At 42.6% G+C, this 12,500-nt stretch overlaps 1 long non-coding RNA gene across 1 annotated transcript in view; it reads right to left on the bottom strand.

Moving 5' to 3' along the window:
* Window positions 1-2,122: 2,122 nt before the first annotated feature.
* Window positions 2,123-12,500, bottom strand: part of LOC138867393 (uncharacterized) — a 62,548-nt gene continuing 52,170 nt past the window's right edge. The window contains exons 3-4 of the long non-coding RNA XR_011399787.1: window positions 3,983-4,244; window positions 2,123-2,189 (exon numbers count right to left, since the gene is read on the bottom strand). This is a non-coding gene — a long non-coding RNA (uncharacterized lncRNA). The remainder of the gene's footprint in view (window positions 2,190-3,982; window positions 4,245-12,500) is intronic.

Here is a 12,500-nt window from a genome sequence, read left to right as displayed (position 1 = left end):
TTATGATGATAATTATAAAAATAATGATAAGAGTGATAATCATAATAACAATAGCAATAATAATCACGATAATGATAACATAAATAATGATAATAAGGGGAAGTTAATACATTCCCAGTTAAAGAGATGTATACAGCCGGTTTCAATTTTATTTTCATAAGAAACACAAGCAATTTTCCCGAAGATATAATCGAAAACGGACACACATGCCTTGCACTGTGAATTTATATATATATATATATATATATATATATATATATATATATATATATATATATATATATATATATATATATATATATATATATATATTCATTTACATTTTTTTTTCTTAATCGATAATGCTAATAGTGATAATAAGGAAACATAATAATCATAACACCTCATACCCCCAAAAAAAAAAAAAATAATAATAAATAAATATATATATAAATAAAAACCTAAAAATAGTAAATGAATAAACAAAAACCTAGAAAAAAATAATAACTAAATAAAAATAAATAAACCAAAAAATAAACTCAACCCGAGAAGCCACGAATCAGCCCATCAAGAAGCCACGAGACGCGACGAGCAGGTCAGACACGGAATCCCAACCAAACGAGAGTCGAAACGAGAGGGAGGAGCAACATCGTGGGCGTGAGGGAGTGGGCGTGGTTGCACCCGTCCCAGTAGCACGTATCGTGGCACACCTCGGGCACGTGTCCTCGGCTGGTACGCCCCTTCTTGCAGTCCCAACCCATGTCCGCGGGCGCGCAGGTACGTACGACAGATACCAGCTGGCCTGTGAAGAGAAATGGGCGTGTGAAAATGATGTTGTAATGATATCAATGATAATGATAGAATGGTGATGATGAAAATGATAACAATAAGGATAGTGATGATGATAATAGTAATAAGGATAGTGATGATGATAATGGTAATAAGGATAGTGATGATGATAATAGTAATAAGGATAGTGATGATGATAATAGTAATAAAGATAATAATAATAAGGATAGTGATGATGATAATAGTAATAAGGATAGTGATGATAATAGTTATAAGGATAGTGATGATGATAATAGTAATAAAGATAATGAGACTGACAGTAGGGATGATGATTATAAGGATAATACTTAAACTACTTTCATTGTTAATGCTAATGACAATGGTAATGATGATGATAATGATAATAATAATAATAATAATAATAATAATAATAATAATAATAATAATAATAAGAAGAAGAAGAAGAAGAAGAAGAACGATAATGATAATAATAATGATAGCAACAATTATAATAACACCAATAATGATAATAATAATGATATCAATAATGATAATACTAATGATGATAAGAACTAATGATAATAGCAATAGTGATAAGAAATACTAAGGATGATGATAACTAATAACTATTATCATTACTACTATTATTCTTATTCTTATAATCATTATAATTACTGTTATTATTATAGTTATTATCATCATCATTACCTTTATCAATGATACTATTATTATCATCATTATCATTATTATCATAATTTCTCATCATCATCATAAGAAAAGAGGAATAAAAAAAAAGAACAAAAATAAAAAACAAAAAAATTCAAACAAAGAAAACAACAAAGAAAAAAACTAAAAAATCAAGGAAAGAAAACAAAGACTAAAAAGAAAGTAAAAAAAATCAAAGAATATAAAGAAAGAAAACAACAACAAAAAAACTCAAAGAAAGAGAACAAAGAATAAAAAAGAAAACAACAAAAAAAACTCAAAGAAAGAGAACAAAGAATAAAATGAAAACAACAAATCAAAAATCAAAGGAAACAAATCAAAGAAAAAGAAAAGAAAAAAAAAAAATCAAAGAAAAAGAAAAGAAAACAAAAAAAATCAAAGAAAAAGAAAAGAAAACAAAAAAAGCAAAGACAGAAAACAAACAAGAAAAAGATAGAAAACAACAAGGAAAAAACTCAAAGAAAAAAAACAACAAAGAAAACAAAAAAAAATCACACAACACCACCACCAACAACCACAACAACAACATAAAACTCACGCGTGTCCTCCTCGGCGGGGATGTACGTCCTCACAGTCATGCAGACGCTCATGGACCCGTTGCATGGCTGGGGGGGCGGGGGGTTGGCTATGGCAGGGGGGGTCGGGGGCGCCGGGGATGGAGTCGGCCTCGCACTGCACGCAGGAAATGCCGTGCGCTGTGGGGTGGCAACACTGTGTTAGGGTCCGGTGGGAGAAGGGGGGGGGGTAGGGGGAGAAGGAGGAGGGGGGAGGGGGGAGGGGGAGGGGTGTTTATCATCTTTATCATCATTTTTTTTTTTTTTGTTAGCTGCCATGGTAGTTACCAGGTGCCATTTTAGGGGGGGCGGGAGCGGGAGGGGAAGGGGGTATTTATCATCTTTATCATCATTTTTTTTTATTATTTTTTCTTTCAGTGTGGATATTCAGAATTTAGAAAATAACATTAACAATTATTTAAACCACTGAAGACTTGAATCAGAATTATTTGCCAAAAATAGAATCATTAAGCAGTCAAATTGTCAAAAAATATATATATATATATATATATATATATATATATATATATATATATATATATATATATATATATATATATATATATATATATATATGTGTGTGTGTGTGTGTGTGTGTGTGTGTGTGTGAGATAAAAAAAAAAAACTTAACCTAACTATTGCTAAGATTCATTGCCAGACCTTCCCTGCACGTGTTGCCATGCCTGTATGGGTGTGTTGTCCTGCATTTCTTACAAGTGCGTTGCCATACCCTTTCTAAAGATTTTTTTACCATATTTTCTTTGCAGTTTTGCTAACATGGCTTTTCCTATTCTTTTCAAATTGTGTCATACCTTGCCAAATATGTGTTGCCATACTTTTTTTCTATGGGTGTGTTGCCATATATTACTTAAAGATGCGTTTCATTCCTAAATTGCATATGTGTTGCCATACCTTCCCTGCAGATGCGTTGCCATGTATTACGTACAGACGAATCTCATATCTTTCCTACAGGTGTGTTGCCATACCTACTCTATAAATGTGTTGCCATACATTACCTAATTCACTAAATATCCGTTGCCATATCTTTCCCACAGAAGTGTTGCCATATCTTTCCTATAGACGTATTGCCATACATTTCCTCAAAATACCTTGCCTTACCTTTTCTACAAATGTATTGCCATTCCTCTCCTACAGGTGTATTGCCATATCTTTCCTTAAAATTCCTTGCCATACCATCCCTAAAGGTGTGTTGCCATACCTCTCCTACTGGTATAATACCAGCATTTTCCCACATAGACCTGTACGTTGTCATGCGATTAGTTATCAGGAGCCATGTTAGTTGTCAGTTGCCATGTTAGTTACCAGGTGCCATGTTAGTTACCAAGTGCCATTTTAGTTACCATGTTAGTTACCGTTAGTTACCAGGTGCCATGTTAGTTACCAGGTACCATGTTAGTTACCATGTTAGTTACCAGGTGCCATGTTAGTTACCAAGTGCCATTTTAGTTACCATGTTAGTTACCGTTAGTTACCAGGTGCCATGTTAGTTACCAGGTGCCATGTTAGTTACCATGTTAGTTACCAGGTGCCATGTTAGTTACCGTTAGTTACCAGGTGCCATGTTAGTTGCCAGGTGCCATGTTACCATGTTAGTTACCAGGTGCCATGTTAGTCACCATGTTAGTTACCAGGTGCCATGTTAGTTACCAGTTACCATGTTAGTTACCAGGGGCCATGTTAGTTGCCATGTTAGTTACCAGGTGCCATGCTAGTCACCATGTTAGTTATCAGGTGCCATGTTAATTACAAGTTGCCATGTTAGTTACCAGGTGCCATGTTAATTACAAGTTGCCATATTAGTTGCCATACTAGTTACCAGTTGCGATTTTAGTTGCCATGTTAATTACCAGTTGCCATATTAGTTGCCATGTTAATTACCAGTTGCCATGCCTTCCGCACAGGTGTTGACTCACCTTCCCTCATGAGAGCGACGAGCAGGAAGGCAACGAGGGGACAGAAAGAGGGGAAACGCAGCAGAGAGAGAGAAGCCATGTTGGTGGTGCTCTCTCCCCCTCTCACTTTCTCTCTCTCTCTCTCTTTCTCTCTCTTTCTCTCTCCCTTCTCTCTTAATTGTTCTTCTTCCTTTTCTCTTTTCTTTTTATTCCTCTTTCTCTCTTCTTCTTATCTGTTTTTCCTCTTGTCTTCTTCTTCTTCTCTCCTTCTACCGCGTTCTATCTGTTGAAAAGAAAGAAAAGAGAAAATGGTTAAAATGCGAATAATGGAAAGAAAAATAATTTAAGATATATTATTTCTACTAGTCTTTCTTTCTCCTTTTCGTGTGTTCTTTATCTCTGTTTTCTCTTCCTGTTTCTTCTGGTCCCTCTTCCTCCCCTTCCATCTCCTTCTCCTCCTCCTCTTCCCCCTCCATCTCCTTCTCCTTCTCCTCCTTCTCCTCCTCTTCCCCCTCCATCTCCTTCTCCTCCTCCTCCTTCCTCCTCCTCTTCCTCCTCCTTCTCCTTCTCCTCCTCCTCTCTTCCTCCTCCTCTTCCCCTTCCATCTCCTTCTCCTTCTCCTCCTCCTTTTTCCCTCTCCATCCCCTTCTTCTCCTCTTCCCCCTCCATCTCCTCCTCTTTCTCCTCCTCTTTTTCCCTCTCCATCCCCTTCTTCTCCTCTTCCTCTCCCTTTCTCCTTCCTTTCTCTTCTCCCATTACGTCATTTTATAGAGCTGTCCTTGTCCATAGTTTCTAAGACTCAGTGGCCATGATGCCAATTCTGTTTCACGGGATTTTAAGCCTTATACAAGCCCGTTGTAAGGCTTCTCCGCTGGGACCCCAAAGCTTACAAATAACTGCGGGAGCTTATGTGACGTAAACTCGTATGTTTCTTTATGCGTGAGGTTTTACTTATTTATTTATTCATTCATTTTAGTATTTATTCATCTGTTTATCTATTTATATTTGTTTTTGCATTGATTTTGTGAATTGTTATTTTTTTTAGGGTCGGTTGTATGCTATTATTTTTTTATTTTTTCCCTCTCTCTCTCTCTCTCTCTCTCTCTCTCTCTCTCTCTCTCTCTCTCTCTCTCTCTCTCTCTCTCTCTCTCTCCTCTCTCTCTCTCTCTCTCTCTCTCTCTCTCTCTCTCTCTCTATGTATGCATGTATGCATGCAGATATAAAGATATGTATAAATCGTGTATGTACGTATCTGTGTTAAACAAACACTTATGAACAAAGATGAATATTAAAACAGCCAAAATAAATACGATTTCTTATTGTAGCTGTCTTCCTATTCATGCATCTATGTATCTATGTATACGTATTTCCCTTTTTTTTCTCTCCCTTTTTCTTTTTTCTCCTTTCTTTGGCATCAAAATCATGGTTTTATAGACGATTCCTATTCATCCGTAAAATCTTTCTAGCGTTTAAGTTCACCATTCGTGTTTCGGGCAGTTTGCATACCACTCTGCTTAATCAGATTTGCATTTAACTGAATCGCATGCAGACTGAAGCCGAAATTTGACCAGGTGGGAATTTACATCTTAATCAGCGTATAATATGATTGCTGAATGCTTAATTAAGACATATTTTCGTCAACTTTCCCTACCGGGTCTGCTGACTTGACTGTTGGAATTGTTTGGCTCATTGTCTCTCTCTATCTGTCTATCTCTATCTATCTATCTATCACTCACTCACTCTTTCTCTCTATCTATCTATCTCTTTCTCTATCTATCTGTCTCACTCTCTCTATCTATCTGTCTCTCTCACTCTCACTCTTTCTCTGTCACTGTCTCTCTCTGTCTCTCTCTCTCTCTCTCTCTCTCTCTCTCTCTCTCTCTCTCTCTCTCTCTCTCTCTCTCTCTCTCTCTCTCTCTCTCTCTCTCTCTCTCTCTCTCTCTCTCTCTCTCTCTCTCTCTCTCTCCACCTTATCAAGACCAAGTACATATCCAGCTTTCCCAAACTTAATTTTTTTCTTATAGATTAGATAAAGAGAGTATTTGAAGGACTAATTACTGTTATTTGACTTTGTGTTCAAATAACTTTTTCACGTTCCAAGACACACAGCTTTTGCTTCACTCAGGATATTGTTCAAAATTTAATTGAACGATACTTTTTTTTTACGTTCACTAAGAGTACGGAATAAAAATGACAGAATTGTATTCAATGCTGTAAAAGTCTTAAGGATGCATTTTTGTAGGTCTATAACTGTCTATGTGAATCCTGTTCTTATTTTTTTTTTTTTTCTAATGCTCTTAAAAAAAAAAAAATGAAATTCAATACAACTCCATGAGAATTAAACGCGACTGTGAAAATAACACCAAAAGTTCTTACCACGATGAAAGAACTAGACCTCGCCCCCCCCCCTTCCCTCACTTCATAATCACGGTAATCAGAGGAACACCTCACAGACTTACCCCCCCTTCCGTCACTTCATAATCACGCTTCTCGGAGGAACACCTCACAGACTTACCCCCTTCCGTCACTTCATAATCACGGTAATCAGAGGAACACCTCACAGACTTACCCCCTTCCGTCACTTCATAATCACGCTTCTCGGAGGAACACCTCACAGACTTACCCCCCTTCCGTCACTTCATAATCACGCTTCTCGGAGGAACACCTCACAGACTTACCCCCCTTTCCCTCACTTCATAATCACGGTAATCAGAGGAACACCTCACAGAATTACCCCCTTCCGTCACTTCAAAATCACGTTACTCGGAGGAACACCTCACAGACTTACCCCCCCCTCCGTCACTTCATAATCACGGTAATCAGAGGAACACCTCACAGACTTACCCCCCCCTTCCGTCACTTCATAATCGCGGTGCTCGGAGGAACACCTCACAGACTTACCCCCCTTCCGTCACTTCATAATCACGGTAATCAGAGGAACCCCTCACAGACATACCCCCCCTTCCGTCACTTCATAATCACGGTAATCAGAGGAACACCTCCCAGACTTACCCCCTTCCGTCACTTCATAATCACGGTAATCAGAGGAACACCTCACAGACTTACCCCCTTCCGTCACTTCATAATCACGGTAATCAGAGGAACACCTCACAGACATACCCCCCCTTCCGTCACTTCATAATCACGGTAATCAGAGGAACACCTCACAGACTTACCCCCCTTTCCGTCACTTCATAATCACGCTTCTCGGAGGAACACCTCACAGACTTACCCCCCTTTCCCTCACTTCATAATCACGATAATCAGAGAAACACCTCACAGACTTACCCCCCCCCCCCCCTTCCGTCACTTCATAATCACGGTAATCAGAGAAACACCTCACAGACTTACCCCCCCTTCCGTCACTTCATAATCACGGTAATCAGAGGAACACCTCACAGACTTACCCCCCCTTCCGTCACTTCATAATCACGGTAATCAGAGAAACACCTCACAGACTTACCCCCCCTTCCATCACTTCATAATCACGTTACTCAGAGGAACACCTCACAGACTTACCCCCCCTTCCGTCACTTCATAATCACGATAATCAGAGAAACACCTCACAGACTTACCCCCCCCCCCCTTCCGTCACTTCATAATCACGGTAATCAGAGAAACACCTCACAGACTTACCCCCCCTTCCGTCACTTCATAATCACGGTAATCAGAGGAACACCTCACAGACTTACCCCCCTTCCGTCACTTCATAATCACGCTTCTCGGAGGAACACCTCACAGACTTACCCCCTTCCGTCACTTCATAATCACGGTAATCAGAGGAACACCTCACAGACTTACCCCCTTCCGTCACTTCATAATCACGCTAATCAGAGGAACACCTCACAGACTTACCCCCTTCCGTCACTTCATAATCACGGTAATCAGAGGAACACCTCACAGACTTACCCCCCTCCGTCACTTCATAATCACGGTAATCAGAGGAACACCTCACAGACTTACCCCCCCTTCCGTCACTTCATAATCACGGTAATCAGAGGAGCACCTCACAGACTTACCCCCTTCCGTCACTTCATAATCACGCTAATCAGAGGAACACCTCACAGACTTACCCCCCCTTCCGTCACTTCATAATCACGGTAATCAGAGGAACACCTCACAGACTTACCCCCCCTTCCGTCACTTCATAATCACGGTAATCAGAGGAACACCTCACAGACTTACCCCCTTCCGTCACTTCATAATCACGCTAATCAGAGGAACACCTCACAGACTTACCCCCTTCCGTCACTTCATAATCACGATAATCAGAGGAACACCTCACAGACTTACCCCCCCTTCCGTCACTTCATAATCACGGTAATCAGAGGAGCACCTCACAGACTTACCCCCCCTTCCGTCACTTCATAATCACGGTAATCAGAGGAGCACCTCACAGACTTACCCCCCCTTCCGTCACTTCATAATCACGGTAATCAGAGGAACACCTCACAGACTTACCCCCCCTTTCCGTCACTTCATAATCACGGTAATCAGAGGAACACCTCACAGACTTACCCCCTTCCGTCACTTCATAATCACGGTAATCAGAGGAACACCTCACAGACTTACCCCCTTCCGTCACTTCATAATCACGATAATCAGAGGAACACCTCACAGACTTACCCCCCCTTCCGTCACTTCATAATCACTCTTCTCGGAGGAACACCTCACAGACTTACCCCCCCCTTCCGTCACTTCATAATCACGGTAATCAGAGGAACACCTCACAGACTTACCCCCCTCCGTCACTTCATAATCACGATAATCAGAGGAACACCTCACAGACTTACCCCCTTAAGTCACTTCATAATCACGGTAATCAGAGGAACACCTCACAGACTTACCCCCTTTCCGTCACTTCATAATCACGGTAATCAGAGGAACACCTCACAGACTTACCCCCCCTTCCGTCACTTCATAATCACGGTAATCAGAGGAACACCTCACAGACTTACCCCCCCTTCCGTCACTTCATAATCACGGTAATCAGAGGAACACCTCACAGACTTACCCCCTTTCCGTCACTTCATAATCACGGTAATCAGAGGAACACCTCACAGACTTACCCCCTTTCCGTCACTTCATAATCACGGTAATCAGAGGAACACCTCACAGACTTACCCCCTTTCCGTCACTTCATAATCACGGTAATCAGAGGAACACCTCACAGACTTACCCCCTTTCCGTCACTTCATAATCACGGTAATCAGAGGAACACCTCACAGACTTACCCCCCCTTCCGTCACTTCATAATCACGGTAATCAGAGGAACACCTCACAGACTTACCCCCCTCCGTCACTTCATAATCACGGTAATCAGAGGAACACCTCACAGACTTACCCCCTTTCCGTCACTTCATAATCACGGTAATCAGAGGAACACCTCACAGACTTACCCCCTTTCCGTCACTTCATAATCACGGTAATCAGAGGAACACCTCACAGACTTACCCCCCCTTCCGTCACTTCATAATCACGGTAATCAGAGGAACACCTCACAGACTTACCCCCTTTCCGTCACTTCATAATCACGGTAATCAGAGGAACACCTCACAGACTTACCCCCTTCCGTCACTTCATAATCACGGTAATCAGAGGAACACCTCACAGACTTACCCCCCCTTCCGTCACTTCATAATCACGGTAATCAGAGGAACACCTCACAGACTTACCCCCCTCCGTCACTTCATAATCACGGTAATCAGAGGAACACCTCACAGACTTACCCCCTTCCGTCACTTCATAATCACGGTAATCAGAGGAACACCTCACAGACTTACCCCCCCTTCCGTCACTTCATAATCACGGTAATCAGAGGAACACCTCACAGACTTACCCCCCTCCGTCACTTCATAATCACGGTAATCAGAGGAACACCTCACAGACTTACCCCCTTCCGTCACTTCATAATCACGGTAATCAGAGGAACACCTCACAGACTTACCCCCCCTTCCGTCACTTCATAATCACGTTACTCGGAGGAGCACCTCACAGACTTACCCCCCTCCGTCACTTCATAATCACGGTAATCAGAGGAACACCTCACAGACTTACCCCCTTCCGTCACTTCATAATCACGTTTCTCGGAGGAACACCTCACAGACTTACCCCCTTTCCGTCACTTCATAATCACGGTAATCAGAGGAACACCTCACAGACTTACCCCCTTCCGTCACTTCATAATCACGATAATCAGAGAAACACCTCACAGACTTACCCCCTTCCGTCACTTCATAATCACGATAATCAGAGGAACACCTCACAGACTTACCCCCCCTTCCGTCACTTCATAATCACGATAATCAGAGGAACACCTCACAGACTTACCCCCTTCCGTCACTTCATAATCACGATAATCAGAGAAACACCTCACAGACTTACCCCCTTCCGTCACTTCATAATCACGATAATCAGAGGAACACCTCACAGACTTACCCCCCCTTCCGTCACTTCATAATCACGGTAATCAGAGGAACACCTCACAGACTTACCCCCTTCCGTCACTTCATAATCACGGTAATCAGAGGAACACCTCACAGACTTACCCCCTTCCGTCACTTCATAATCACGGTAATCAGAGGAACACCTCACAGACTTACCCCCCTTCCGTCACTTCATAATCACGTTTCTCGGAGGAACACCTCACAGACTTACCCCCCTTCCGTCACTTCATAATCACGGTAATCAGAGGAACACCTCACAGACTTACCCCCTTCCGTCACTTCATAATCACGTTTCTCGGAGGAACACCTCACAGACTTACCCCCCTTCCGTCACTTCATAATCACGGTAATCAGAGGAACACCTCACAGACTTACCCCCTTCCGTCACTTCATAATCACGTTTCTCGGAGGAACACCTCACAGACTTACCCCCCTTCCGTCACTTCATAATCACGGTAATCAGAGGAACACCTCACAGACTTACCCCCTTTCCGTCACTTCATAATCACGGTAATCAGAGGAACACCTCACAGACTTACCCCCCTTTCCGTCACTTCATAATCACGATAATCAGAGAAACACCTCACAGACTTACCCCCCTTTCCGTCACTTCATAATCACGGTAATCAGAGGAACACCTCACAGACTTACCCCCTTTCCGTCACTTCATAATCACGATAATCAGAGAAACACCTCACAGACTTACCCCCTTTCCGTCACTTCATAATCACGGTAATCAGAGGAACACCTCACAGACTAACCCCCCCTTCCGTCACTTCATAATCACGGTAATCAGAGGAACACCTCACAGACTTACCCCCCTTCCGTCACTTCATAATCACGGTAATCAGAGGAACACCTCACAGACTTACCCCCCTTTCCGTCACTTCATAATCACGCTTCTCGGAGGAACACCTCACAGACTTACCCCCCTTTCCATCACTTCATAATCACGCTTCTCGGAGGAACACCTCACAGACTTACCCCCCTTCCGTCACTTCATAATCACGATAATCAGAGGAACACCTCACAGACTTACCCCCCTTTCCCTCACTTCATAATCACGGTAATCAGAGGAACACCTCACAGACTTACCCCCTTTCCCTCACTTCATAATCACGCTTCTCGGAGGAACACCTCACAGACTTACCCCCTTCCGTCACTTCATAATCACGCTTCTCGGAGGAACACCTCACAGACTTACGCCCCTTTCCGTCACTTCATAATCACGATAATCAGAGGAACACACCTCACAGACTTACCCCCCCCCCCCTTCTGTCACTTCATAATCACGCTTCTCGGAGGAACACCTCACAGACTTACCCCCCTTTCCCTCACTTCATAATCACGCTTCTCGGAGGAACACCTCACAGACTTACCCCCCCTTCCGTCACTTCATAATCACGGTAATCAGAGGAACACCTCACAGACTTACCCCCCTTTCCCTCACTTCATAATCACGTTACTCGGAGGAGCACCTCACAGACTAACCCCCCTTCCGTCACTTCATAATCACGCTACTCGGAGGAACACCTCACAGACTAACCCCCTTTCCGTCACTTCATAATCACGCTAATCAGAGGAACACCTCACAGACTTACCCCCTTCCGTCACTTCATAATCACGCTTCTCGGAGGAACACCTCACAGACTAACCCCCCTTTCCGTCACTTCATAATCACGCTTCTCGGAGGAACACCTCACAGACTTACCCCCCTTTCCGTCACTTCATAATCACGGTAATCAGAGGAACACCTCACAGACTTACCCCCTTCCGTCACTTCATAATCACGGTAATCAGAGGAACACCTCACAGACTTACCCCCTTTCCGTCACTTCATAATCACGGTAATCAGAGGAACACCTCACAGACTTACCCCCCCCCCCCCTTCCGTCACTTCATAATCACGTTACTCGGAGGAGCACCTCACAGACTTACCCCCTTCCGTCACTTCATAATCACGGTAATCAGAGGAACACCTCACAGACTTACCCCCCTTTCCCTCACTTCATAATCACGGTAATCAGAGGAACACCTCACAGACTTACCCCCCTTTCCCTCACTTCATAATCACGCTTCTCGGAGGAACACCT

The sequence above is a fragment of the Penaeus vannamei genome, chromosome 30, assembly GCF_042767895.1.
Source record: "Penaeus vannamei isolate JL-2024 chromosome 30, ASM4276789v1, whole genome shotgun sequence".
In the NCBI taxonomy this organism is placed as follows: Eukaryota; Metazoa; Arthropoda; class Malacostraca; order Decapoda; family Penaeidae; genus Penaeus; species Penaeus vannamei.
Note: the sequence above shows the minus strand (reverse complement) of the source record. Positions and strands in the feature narration are given on the sequence as shown.